Source organism: Sarcophilus harrisii, chromosome 3 (assembly GCF_902635505.1).
Source record: "Sarcophilus harrisii chromosome 3, mSarHar1.11, whole genome shotgun sequence".
Classification (NCBI taxonomy): Eukaryota; Metazoa; Chordata; class Mammalia; order Dasyuromorphia; family Dasyuridae; genus Sarcophilus; species Sarcophilus harrisii.
This window is the reverse complement of record NC_045428.1, coordinates 337,259,070-337,272,832: the sequence shown is the minus strand read 5'-3', so window position 1 is coordinate 337,272,832 and position 13,763 is coordinate 337,259,070. Positions and strand designations below refer to the sequence as shown.

The following is a 13,763-nucleotide window of genomic DNA, read 5'->3' as shown; positions in this document are numbered from 1 at the left end:
AATTAGAAAATATAAACTATACCCCCTTTAATATTAAACACTGATTAGCTTTGTGATCTTGGGTAAGTAACTTTACTGCTCAGGCTCAATTTTCTTATCTGTCATACAGAGGTAATAATAACATGTACTTCATAGATTTACTTTGAGTATCAAATGAATAATATATGTAAATTTGAAAACAAATTTGAAAATACTATGTAAATGTTAGTTATTATTTTCATTAATCATAATAAATGCAGGTGCTTATCACATAAATGATTAGGTGCCTTTTGTGTGAAATCCTGGACCTTGATGAAGGCAGATGGTATAATGCTTGCTGCATCTCCCCCTTCTCCCCATATGTATGTGTGTGTGTGTATGCATGCCTGTAAATAATCTCTCTTTTTCTTCAGTCTCTCTCTTAAAATTTTATCTAGAATGAATGAATGTCAAACTAAAAAAATCTAAAGGGAAAGTATCTCCTCCAAAGTACTCTGATTTCTAATTCACTGATACCTGAACATCCCAGAAATGCAAGCGTTTGCTTTATGATCACATAATTATCCACAATATCTTTCTTGAACCTTTTCACTTTTTTTTCCTAAAGGCAAAAATTTAGAGTTAGATAATAGTGTTAATTTTCCATCCATCTGCACATGTTTTGCTAGTCTTTTCAAAGCTGGAAATAGTTTTTACATTAGCTTAGGAGAGAGCCAAAATAACATTTTGAATTGGCCTGTAGTAATTCAGAAAAATCATAGTGGCAAATTCAACATGGCAATGGGAGGCAATGGGGAGGAGGAAGTTAATTTCTTTTGTTGGAGATTAAAATTAATGTGATCAATTCTTTACCCTTCCAAGACCTTGAGCACCTAGATTTTGAAAGGTAAATAGGAATACCTAAGTACTTGATTCTACACATTATCAAAGTAAAAGACCTTTATTACACAGGCAAAATGAAATGGGTTTAAACAATTTTCTTGTGACTTTGTACATAAAAAGACAATGCAGATCATTCAGACCTCTAGAAAAGGAGGAAAATAAGTTTTTTGGATCAATTTTCAGCTTAATTTTACTTGTGAAGATTCGAATATAGTGGCTTATATTCCTTGAATTCAAAGGGTTAGCATGTAGAAAATACTTAGGCTATAAGTATAATGTGATATCTTTGAAGAACTGCATTCTATTTCTAATATCCATCCTAGTGTGATTTTGGGAAAGTCACTTAATTACTCTGCAACACTTACTCATCTATAAAATTCAGAAGTTGAGCAATATGACCCTGAAGGTCCTTTTCAGGTCTACTCTTATGAATGTAAGATTACGCTACTGTTCTCGCAATAAAATGACAGCTATCTTGGATTATTTTTTCCCAGTAGTTGTGATTGCCTTGAGACATTGGTCCCTCTTGTGATCCATGTTAAAATACTTTAACAGAATTGGAAGTTCACTTTCAGAATATATAAGAAATATGCTTTTTGCTTTTCTTTATGAAAAAATAAACTGAAAATAAGAAAGATTGTGGATTTAGAATGGGAAAGAAAATACATCTTCTTATCTAAACCCCTTGTTTTACAGATGTAAATGTTATGTCATAAGGCGAAGGTCACATGGTACCAAGTATCAGATGTATAATGTAAACTAGGTCTTCTGACTACTAGAAGTGTTTTTTGTTTGTTTTTTCTATTGTACCATGCTATTCTTTCAGAGGAGGAAGGTGCTATGACAAAGAAGACAAATGTTTTTCTTCAGTCCACTAGTAGGAAAATTGAAACTGTAATGTTGCCTTTGTAGCTACCAGAGTCCAAAACAAACCAAGAATAGTATTTAATCTAGAATTTATCTTCAAATCTCATTTGAAGTGTTTAGAACATGCAAATTTTTGATAGGAGAAAATGAAGAACAACCTCATAGAATAATATGCTCAGATTCTTTAGAAGTCAAATGTGATGCTTACTTCAGCAGCACATATCCTAAAAATTGAAATGAAACAGAGAAGATTAGCATCTTCTCCCCTGCGCAAGGATGACATGCAAATTCATGAAGAGTTCTATATTTTAAATTTATTATTATTTTTAAATAAAAAGGAGAGAGAAAAACCAAATGTGATCTTTTTTCTCCCCATGGAACATAGTTTTAAAGATGCTTTTTTATGAACTTCTACACAAACATAATGAGTTAAGGTTTGAGAAAATGAGATTTAAAATAAGGAAAGTTTTGATTTCTCTCAATATGCTAGAGCAACCAACTGTGTTTATCCCATTATATGGTGATAAAGCAACCTTTGATAGCCACAGCCTGTGTGATAAAATGATCACGGCAGCAGGGAGAAAGAATCTAATAAGGGAATTGATCTGCAGATTCCAATTCTGTAGGCGCCAACATTGATCAACATAAATGTCAATAATGAGATCACAGTGAGAGCTGCCTAATTCTTTCAGATGGTTTTGGATTCTTGTGACAGACCACAGAAGTAAATGTGAAAAGGAACTGAAAATGATACAAATCATACCACTAAACTCATTTCACATGATAACTGATTTTGGTCTATAATGAAAATTCATTGGACTATCTAGTAAAATTTAAGAAATTTTTATACTGTAATACACATACGTACAAATACATGTATATAATTTACCTGACATTAAAGATATTATTTCTAATTTGTGGGTAATAAAATAACAATAATATCTTTGTGATCTCAGGAATGTTACTTAACCTCTTTAGGTCTCAGCTTCCTTATCTATAAAATTAGATTAGAGTATATCTAATATTCATCCCTTCAAGCACTAAATGGTATGCTCCTTTAATTGTCCATTTCTATTGTTGTTCACAGTAATACACAAATCTATATACTACGATCTCTAATAATTATAACTTTCCATAAGGGAGGTGATGAGCACTATAGCAAACATTCATTTTTAGCCTTCTAAAGTCATAGGCAAGGCAGATCCCAGAAGATTAATGATATTGTTTTTTATGTCATAGAAGTTTGAAGGCCAAAAAGTGAAATTCTGAAATGTTTGAGCCATCCTTCATTTTAAAGGTAAAATCTTAAACTGTCTTGAGTTATTATTGAAGAAAGATAGTGTGAAGTGAAATTGTATTCCGTCTGCTGTTCTCTGCCTTTCCCTCCCTTTGAGGGCAGTGACTAGTTCAGTCTACAATCTGAAAGTAAGGAAATACAGGGAAAGTTTAGAACAAGGCATAAGTATTAACTACAGATATAAAAAAAAATTAAACCTCTAAGAAAAGGTAGAAGAAATTGGGTTTATTTAGCCTAAGGATATTAAAGCTAATGAATGACTCATTATTGTTCAAGTATATTTGGAATGATCAGCTGCCTTTCCTCTGCTGTGTCTTTTGTAAAAGGAAATAAGCTTAAGTTGCATCTAGAATATTTTAGGTTAAAATGCAGGGAAACATCCTAATGGAATTGTTAAATGCTAAAACGTGTTAGCAAAAAAAGATAAAGAACTTGATCCATGACAGAAGGGGGAAGGGAGGTAAAAATACCTAGAAGACAAAACTCACTATAATAAGGACAAAATCATCATAGTATATTGGGTAGAGCATTGGGATTGGAATCAGAAAGGTCTGGATTCAAATTCTGCCTCTAATACTGATCTCATCCATTTAACAAGGGAGTTGAACTAGGTAACTGCAAACGTTGCTTCTAATCTGAGTCTTTAATATAACTATGACTTGCCAGGTGGGTGACTATGAAAAAGTCACATCCTTTGGTACTTTAAATAACTTCCAAAGTCATCTAGGTTTCATTGTACCTGGAATCAGGAAGATCAGTTTGGCTGATTAATTAATATTAATTAATACTTACGGGATGGAAGGGGCAGCTCATGAGTTACAGGGTGGTGCTCTTGAGCTGCTATAGCACAACACAAACTATATCACAACCCCTTTGGACTAGCCCTAGGAGAGAAGCAGTAATCACTCCTAGAGATCCAGTTGACCAATGGAAGTGGAATTTAGAAGAATGACTTCAAAAGATGTGCTCTAACAACAACAGCTAAGAGATGGTGTCACTAAGTACCTAGAGAGCCACCCTCCAAGCCAGAAAAACCAAGATTCAAGTTACTGGTCATGTGAACTTGGACAAGTTTTAACCTCTCTATGCTCTACGCAACTCTGTAAGATCATAGGTTGCAGAAAAGGTGCTATCCTACATTGGTAAAAGGAGATTCCTTGCCTGGGAATTCTCTATATCAATGAAATTTTCCTAACTGTAATACATCATTTTAAGTCAAATAACATTTGCAAAATATCTTTTTTCTACATTGTCAGATTTGCTTCTAAGTGAAATTATACCCATTTTACAGATAAGGAAACAGACTGAGAGTAATTAAGTAATTTCCAAGGTCACAGAGGTAACAAGTAGTTGAGGCAGGATTTGAATTCAAGTCTTCCTGACTTTAAGTCCAGCAGTTTACTCACTGTGATAGACAGCTATCTCAGATTGTTTTCATATCACTCCAGATTTTCACATATGCTGACTAATTTGAAAATTAAATTAATTCAGAAATAGATAAGAAAGTAAAGTTATGAGTAAATAAATGCACTGCAAAGTAGGGTGGGGAATAATTGTATTTAAATGTCCATATCCAAGTAAGGTACAATAACAGAAATTGTCATTTCTCATGTATGTCATAAAGGCTGAAAAAGATGGAATCTAAGGAGCCATTGCTTTATACTTTGTACCCCATCACTTTTTTTTTGGCTCAATAACTTCTCCCAAAAAAGACATTCAATATCTATTATTCTGAATTATAAATATTGACAGAGGAGGAATCACCAGACAAGCATAGTTTGGGACAGCTATGTGGCACAGGTCTGGCAGAAGTGGTTATCAAAAGATGATGGCAAACAGTAAATTAGGAAACCAGGCTGAGAAAAGGTAAGGTTAAAAGGGGTATAAATAAATTTAACAGCGTCAAGTGTGTCTAACAGGTCAAGAATCTCACTATACTGACAAGACAGCCAGAGCAAGAAATCAGTTACATGAACACTACAGATGTATATAAGGCCAGAGTAAAAGGCTCTGACTCAGGAGTTTCTTATATATTTTCTGATAAGGCAACAACTCCCTCCAGGATATTAGCAGCCCTAAGGTCAAAGTGACTAGAGAATAAGGAAATAGCTGGATCCTGGAATTTAAACCTGAAAGAGGCTTTAGCAATAAATCAAACAGTCCAGGGTTTTGGAAGCTGAAGTCAGGAATCTATGGAGTAGAATTCAGGGAATCTATGACCTTGAAGGAGGGGGGAATGGGGTGGGAGGAGCTGGGAAATTACATCTTCTGTACCTCTAGTGTCTTTTTCAATCATATTTTTATTTTATTCATTTAAAAAACATTTGTGATTGTGATCTCCAAGTGGTCCAAGTCTGTTCTAAATCTTTGGAAGGTGCTTTTCTAGATCTCATTGGGCAATGTTTTGTTTTCTGTTCTTTGTTTACCTTCAGCTCCTCATTCAACAGTGGGGCATCATGCTGCCTTACTTTTCTAGGCTTCATGCTTTTCTAGCCTAAAGGACCTTTGTTGCAAAGAAGACTGATTTCAAGCTGATACACAGATTGTTATCAAATGTTTCTATTAAAGAGCTGGACTTAGGTGTCTCTTGGAGCCAGATTTGCTTGGTGGATAGAGTGCCAGTCTTAAAAAATAAATACTGGAGCCCAAATTCTATTTCTGATGCTTGCTCACTAGGTGATCATTGATAAATTAACTAATTTCTCTGGAATTCAGTTTCTTTGTCTGTAAGATGGAATTTTTCTAATACCTGTAATTACTTCTATCAAGGGATTGTTGTGAAGTTTAGCAAGGGAATGTTTGCAAAACACTATATAAATGTCAGCTATTATTATGTGTAGTGATAAAACATATAAGTGCATACAATTTAATCTCATTTGACTAGGCTATTCTTGTTTGATAAATTCTCTAATAAACTAAGATTTAGCTAGAAAATTAAGAGGTATGTAGTTTAGGGACTGAGATGGGGGAACAATTAGTGTTCATAATAATAGCTAACACTTATATTGTGCTTTACAAAAGGCAAAACTCTATGAGGTAGATAAGCCCAAAGCACTGATATCATCCTTCTACACATAACAAAATTAAGGTTCAGAAAAGTTAAGCCACTTGTCTATTATTCCAAACTAAGAAACAGCAAACTCAAGGTTCAAACTTAGGTCTTACTGCCCCAAAAGTATTGGTTGGATACATACATATTTAACAAATTTTTAACAAATTTTAAACTTTTCACAAATCAAAGTTTCCTTTAATGACTGAAGATCAAACATCTCAGGGCCAAAATTATTGACACTGTCAGTGATCACTGTCTATAGCTATAAATAAATGAAAATACACATATAGAAAAGCAATTTGGTCTCATGGAGAGAGCACTAGATTTAGGTGTAAGTCCCACCTGTGATATACTTCATCTGTAGGGCACCTGCAAGTCATTTAACCTTGCAATCAATCAGTAAAAATTTATTACACTGGGTGCTGATGATGTCAAGAAAAATGAAAGACAGTATCAGTTTTCATGGAATATGTATGTGAGACAGACATATATGTATATATCTACACACACATATATACATATGTAAATGCATACATACACAAATATACACATATAAGAATTTGGGATATATATGTCTAAATACCCATATTTGTGTTATACATAAATGTGTATATAAATGGATATGGATAGGAAACAGCTATAAGATATTGGACTGAATGTTACTTGACCTTAAAACATACCTTATAATATGTTTCTTGCTTTTTTATTAAAGATTTTTATTTTTAAAACATACATGGATAATTTTTTAACATTGATCCTTGCAAAGCCTTGCATTTCAAATTTCCCCCTTCCTCCCCTAGATGCCAAATAATCCAATAGATGTTAAACATGTTAAAATACATGTTAATTACAATATATGTATACATATTTATACAATTATCTTGCTGCACAAGAAAACTTAGATCAACGTGTTTCTTTTGAAACACGTTATGAGGTCATTGATTGTATTCACCTCTCTCCTAAAAGTAAACTCTAGCAAAATGCTGAGAATCGTTATCAGTTGTTTATTAGTTTAAAAAAGTATCACTGCAGCAAGATGACCCCATCATATTTTTTTTAAAGAGATTTACACTTTGGTCTAGAGTTTGACATCAGGTAAAACTAAGTGACTTTTTCAGGCCCCATTCTGTCCTCTAATTCTGTGATTCAGCATTCTGCTTTTTAAAATGTAAGACACCCTTTTATCTTCCTTCTGAATTTTTAAGCACCAGAGTTAGAGGGCATCTTATTTCATTAGTTTTGGATCAATAGAAAAATGTTTATGGAAAAAAAAATTTTCCATCCCACTTGAAGAAAGTGAACATAAAAGTGGAGATTAAATGTAATAAATGTTTTGAAGAACAAGGAATGCCTTGCATAGGAAAGTTTCAAAGAAATATTTACAATTGTCTGTTGGACTAGTTCCAGTCGCCCAATGGAACAATTTATTGATTTTATAACTAGCTGATTATTAGCAGGTAATCAAAGCAGAAACTTAATTTGGCAATAATAATAACCTCTAGGGAATTTAAATGTCTTTGTCTATCTTCAAATAAATCTATATATAGTTCATTTTCCTTTTAATGCTTATATTTTCTATCATGGGATAGTATCCATAACCAATTTCTTTGAAAAATGAGAACTGTTTGAGTATTCTCTGAGATTGAACATGCCACATAGGACATGAAAATGAAAGCAAAGCTCCAAAAAAGATTACTTTGCATCTTTGAAGAAAAGTTTCCATTAAAGCAGTTTATGAAAATTAATAAGTCTATGGGGATTTGGGAAGAGTGAATAATTTTAGGATTATGGCAACAGGCAACTATCTCATAAGAAAACAGAGAGATTATGCTATTTTGTATTTATGCACCAAATAGCTGCTTAATACTTTACAATTTCTACCCTAGGAGATTACAGATTTCTCTTCTCTTCCTTTTCAAACGCTGGGTCTATGATTCCGGATGTTTGCCTAGTTTGATTAGAAGAAAGGGTTGCAAGCCAGTAGAATGGGAAGCAGATACTGAGACCATTGTTTTATGTCCTATGGTGGATTTGCCTTGTTAACTGGATTTTCTGTTGTGTTACAGCTCCCTAATCTTTGCCACAAACATTTAGAATATCATATCCCTGCACCTTTATTTTTTTTGTTGCAGTTGAGTTTAGTAAATTTGTCTGAAAGATTGGCTCACTACACCCACAAGCAGCTTTTAAAATAAAGCCTACTATCATCTCTGTTTCAGATTTCCATTTTTTATCAATTTCTCCATATCCCAGGGATTTTCAACCTTTTTTGTGTCAGATTGGTTCTTTAGAAATCTGACAAGATCTATGGAACCCCTTCTCAAAAATAATGTTTTTAAATTCATAAAATAACATACATAGGAAAGGAAATAAGTTTTAATGAAATATAGCCATGTATGTATGTGCATATATGGGTATTTATTGGTGTATGTATATATGTAAATATATATATATATATATATATATATACATATAACACATATACATACTTCAGAGACCCATGACTAGGAACCTGACCTTACAAGTCAGAAGAATCAAACAAACAAAAAGTAAATGGACAACAGTGTGCGAAGAAGAATTAAATATTTTTTGCAGACTAATAGAAAAATAAAAATAAATCCACTCAACTTGATGAATCCTATGTAATAGCTGGAAACTACCATTTGCCAGGAAATGATTTAGCTTAGTGAAATGTATTTTACAGTTAATCCTTTAATATCTGTTTTACATACACCCTCCCCACTGTTAATATGGAACAATATTGTAAGCTGGTAATTTTATGCCTTATATTTCAAATAGCTATTAGAAAGGAGCATAAACAACAATCTCCAACTACTTGTTTATACCACCATGAAGTTCTCTACCATGGGGTAAAGCAACAGTAGATTGGGGAGAGAGGGGGATATACTTTAGGGATAAAGCTACAGGAGAATGAAGATGCAAATCTGTGTTAATGAAGCCTATGAGGCAAATTCATTTTACCACAGCTTCAAGTTAGATTGTGAGGAATTGTAAGGTAATAAATCTGGAAGGTTGATAATGTGCAGCAACTCTGGACTAAATACCATGGGAGGTGAGACTGCAGGCAGTCACTGCATATTCAAAACAGAAATTACTTTTTGTGTAATAGGCTTCCACAAATTTTATGAAATGGGGCCTACTTGGCCAACTCAGATCAAGATATTAAAGATTAACAAGCAATAGGTTATACATCATGATAGTAATTTTTAAACTAAATATTTACATCAATTCCACCTTTCTCTCCAGTGGAGTTTAGTGGCAAGTCTTATAAGGGTCTGGTAGTTATGTACCTAAAGCTAGAGAGAAAAGTGGTGTGTGTGTGTGTGTGTGTGTGTGTGTGTGTGTGTGTGTGTAGTGGAAATAAACTTGAACTTGGACTCATTTCCCCTAGCTTTGTTTCTTACTATCTATGCAAACCTTGGGCAAATTAGTCTCTAAATTATTTGTGATAATGTATATTTTGCCATAAAAATTCATGGACATATGAATATAAATAAATGAATATATGTATATACATATATATGTATGTATATGTTTGTTTAATTATGATTTGTGAAATCTCTTTCAGCTCTAATAATCTAGAATTCTAACCACTATAGTCTAATGATTAATGATTTCATGAGGATAGTGAACTTTCTCTGCTACCAAAGATCACAATCTTTCTGCCATTTAGCAGATAAGTTACTTTCTTAATCCATAAAATGAGGGTGTTTGGACATTATTGACCCCTATGATATTTTACACTTCTAGATCTAAGGCAGAGGCTTTTATAGGTATGTTAACACTTTTTAAAGTTTTCAATAATTGTGCTCAAATATAAATTGGTTACTTTTGTAATCCTATGTATTTCATTTGATGTATTAAAAGAAAAAAACATTATTCTGAGAAGGGGTCTATAGAGTTTATTGTCAGTAGGGCCCATGACACACAAAAAATGGTAAGAAACTTTGTTCTAGGAAGTTGCCTACCGAAAAATAAAGGTTAATTGACCTGCCCATGGAAACCTTGCTTTTGTCAGAGGTAGGATTTGAAGTCAGCTTTTCTTGACTCTCAGATCAGCACTTTATTCACCAATCTATCCTACCTTTAGAATCAGATACTTTGCTTGTAATAACTCCTTTAAGGATGGTTTTTTAAAATGTCTATTGTAAAATTCTGAATAATTTGACAGCTATTCAGAACACAGACAAGATATTTCCCAATTTTATGAATATTACCTTTAAATATGAGGGCAATGGTTTCATTTGGATGTCTGTTGTGGGACAACTTTGAGCCTAGTACAAGGACTTGGTATTTGCATAAATGAATAGAATAATTTGTAAATACCTAAGAGAGAGGAAGACAAAATCTGTGTGAGGCAGAAATGGGACTTTATATGTAGAAATTATTTCATATAATGAGTGGAGTCTCAGAAGTGGCTGCCTCTCTCACACGGGTTGTGTGACTTTCAGGAGGTCAACTTAATCTGTCAGGGTACCATGAAACTTTACACTATAGAGCAAGTGCCAATCTGCATTGGTAGAGGTACTTTACTTACTGGGAATTCCCTATGTCAATAAAATCAAAGCTTTGCCACCTCCAAAACAACTCAGTGAGGTATCACAAGCATTGTCATCACCATTATATAAATGAGAAAACTCAACCAGTTTAAATGATCTGCTCAGCTAGCATCAGAGGCAGAATCTGAATCCAGGTCTTCCTTACCCCAAGTCTAACCTTCCATCTACTACATTAAGCTACACTCTTCAAGATTAAGAAGGTTTTGCTTCACAGTGAGAAAATGCAAGATATCTCAGACATGCTTGTGAAATAAAAATGTACCCACTGATGTTTTTATTCAAAGCATCAGGCTTTTCCTTAAACAATTTTATTTGGGAAGACAATGTCAAGGAAAGTACAATTCACAGATTTGCTAAATTATTCCTTTCTACAGCCGACATTAGAGTTGTACTTTGTTGTTGAAATATATGTGCACACACAGAGAGACATATGAACTGCTTTTGTCAGCTTGAGTCAAGATTTGCAGCTTAATCTAGTCCAGTTGAAGAAATCTTTTGTGGAGTATTTGTTAGTATTAGTTTAGCTTTTACCTGTCTCCCTCTGCATTAAAATTATGGTTGGCTATCAGTTTTTATAGGCATAGAGATCTTGGTGGGAGGGAAGACATTAATTCACTGTACAAATCTCCTGGGGAACACTTAGTTAAATCATGAAAATCATACATACCTATGTAGAACGGGAGTTTCCAAGAGCGTAAAGGTGTGAATTCATGTGTGGGAATAAAATGTGTTGTCTACCCATTATGCTTCTTCCATGTTCAAGTTATCAGCCCTTGACCCACAAAAAAAGGGATTAAAAAAGAGAAGCTTAGAACAAGCCTTATAGAGGCCATTAGGCAGTGAAGCTGTCACTCACAAAGTCACCAAGTGCTAGCTAGGGATGTCTTAAAATATGGCAATTTGCACCCTCTGACCAGTCAGCACATCTGAAAAAGCCTGAGATATGACTCAGGCTGATCAAGCATTTGGCTCTATCCATACCCATTTTGCAAGCTATGACTAATATGATGGGGGATAGTGTAGGAACCTGCACATTCATCTACTTTTAACCATTATTTGAGCAAAGAGGTGCTCAGCATTATTCCATCCCCCTAGTTTAAATATTTGGCAAAAGAAGAGAGGAGGGATATTATATCTGTATAGCTTATCAGAAGATAAAGAGCCATGAAATTTCAACTATATTCAGTAATATTTGTTAAGCTTGTATTATGTGCAAAAGCACACTTTGTGCTAAGAACCAGAGAAAAGACAAGTTTAGATAAGAAATTTAACATCCAATAAGGAATAGAGCACACAAATAACTATGCAAAATAAACAAACAAAACACAATAAGTAAAATGTAGATGTGTAAAAAGAAAAAGGCATCTCAGGTGGAAAAGATCCCTTTGCTCTCAGCCACTTATTAGTCATTAATCAGTGAAAGTAATTTAAAAGCATTTAATAAGTTATTAATATGTACCAAACATGATGCTAACTTCTGGAGATAAGCATAAAGATCAGCAAGTTTCTCCCTCTCTCCGATGTACTTATATTTTATTTTATTTTATTGTTGAGACAATTGGGATTAAGTGACTTTTTTCAGAGTCACATAGCTAGGAAGTGTTATGTATCTGAGGTTGGATTTGAACTCAGGTCCTCCTGAATTCAGGGCTGGTGCTCTATCAATTATACCAACTAACTGCCCCTGTGCTTACATTTTAATGGGAAAAGGCAGCACATAGAGGGGTATTAGGAATCAGAAGGAGGTAAGGAGTAAAATTACTTATCAGAAGCATGACTGGAAGACTGCAATAAGTTGCATGATTATTGGTTTCATACTTAGATAAGAGAAAAAATTAACCTCTCTGAAATTGTTTTAAAAAATGGGTATAACAATACTTTCCCCATCTGTATCATAAGGTATTTGTGAGAATCAAAAAACATGATAAATGTAGAAGTTTCTTTGGAATGCCTTGAGGCATTTGATAAATGTTTATTGAGTCAAATTGAATTGTTTTGTTCCTTTTGTGCTCACTGTACCAAATATCTTGACAAGTAGTTGATAAGAAGTGGAAGGTGGAAGAAATAGTGAAGGAGGAGGAGCATGCAGATTCTGGAAGCTTTTTGGGGCTGATGAAATTCTCCAGGTCAGGAATACTTGATTCCTGCCCCTTCTGCCATATTTTAGCTCCTACTAGGGAAAGGGCGAGAGAGGGTGGGGGAGAATGTATATGCACTAGGGGTGGAGTGTTCCTAGTGAATTGAATTAATATAAGAAAAATCATTTTTTAAACTTTTACTATATGCCAGATACTCTAGGAGATGTTGAGGATTCAAAACCTGAAATGAGACAGTCATTGCTCTCAGGAAGCTTACATTCTAAGAGGAAAAACAATGTAAGTGATGGACAAAGAAAGGAGTTTGGGTCTGAAAAGTCATGGATTATGAAAAGTCCCTATTGAAGCCACAAAATGGATTGTTATGCCCTTGTTTGGGTGGTAAAATATTTTCCTGATAGCTGCCCTGGGATATGCTAGATAAAATAAATTTGCTGGCTTTGTGTTCATTCACCTATCATCTGGATAGTTTAGCCCTAGGGTAAAAAAAAAAAAAAACTGAGTAGCTTTATTCAGGAGACTTGATAAAAGTCTAGTCTTGTCTTTTTTCTAGGTGGAAAGAAAAACCTGGAATTCCCAGGTTTTTGTTTTAGTTTTTTTTTTTTCTTTTTCTTTTCATTTCTATTCATAGTTAAGGGATATAAACTAGGGAGTAGTTTCAAACTCAAGTAAATATTGAAAAAGAGTCTTTGTGGGAAGGATTTATGTGGTACTTTTGTGGCATTTCCTCAGCCATCAAGGATATTAATAGGTGACCAACAGGTAGCTTTTCAAGGCTCTCAAACTTTGGGCTTGAAATCATGGTCTCAGGTTGAACACAGTCTATATGTAACATGTGAATAGCATTTACCTATGCTAAGCACTTTGAAATTATTATTTCATTTAATTATCAGTGTACAAGCAAGATGTAGACAATACAAATTGGCAATAATCCCAGGGATTTTTCACTTGCCTTAAAAGAGAATTAGGAAAGATATCATACACATGTTTTTAGCTGAGACTTGAAGGAA

General features: G+C 33.9%; 1 protein-coding gene and 1 non-coding gene across 4 annotated transcripts in view; both read left to right on the top strand.

The window, feature by feature from the left end:
* Positions 1-13,763, top strand: part of NCKAP5 (NCK associated protein 5) — a 679,630-nt gene that overhangs the window by 512,983 nt on the left and 152,884 nt on the right. The gene's annotated exons all lie outside the window — the stretch shown is intronic.
* LOC111719735 lies at positions 1,929-2,039 on the top strand. The gene has a single exon (XR_002769737.1). It is a non-coding gene; the product is annotated as a U6 spliceosomal RNA (small nuclear RNA).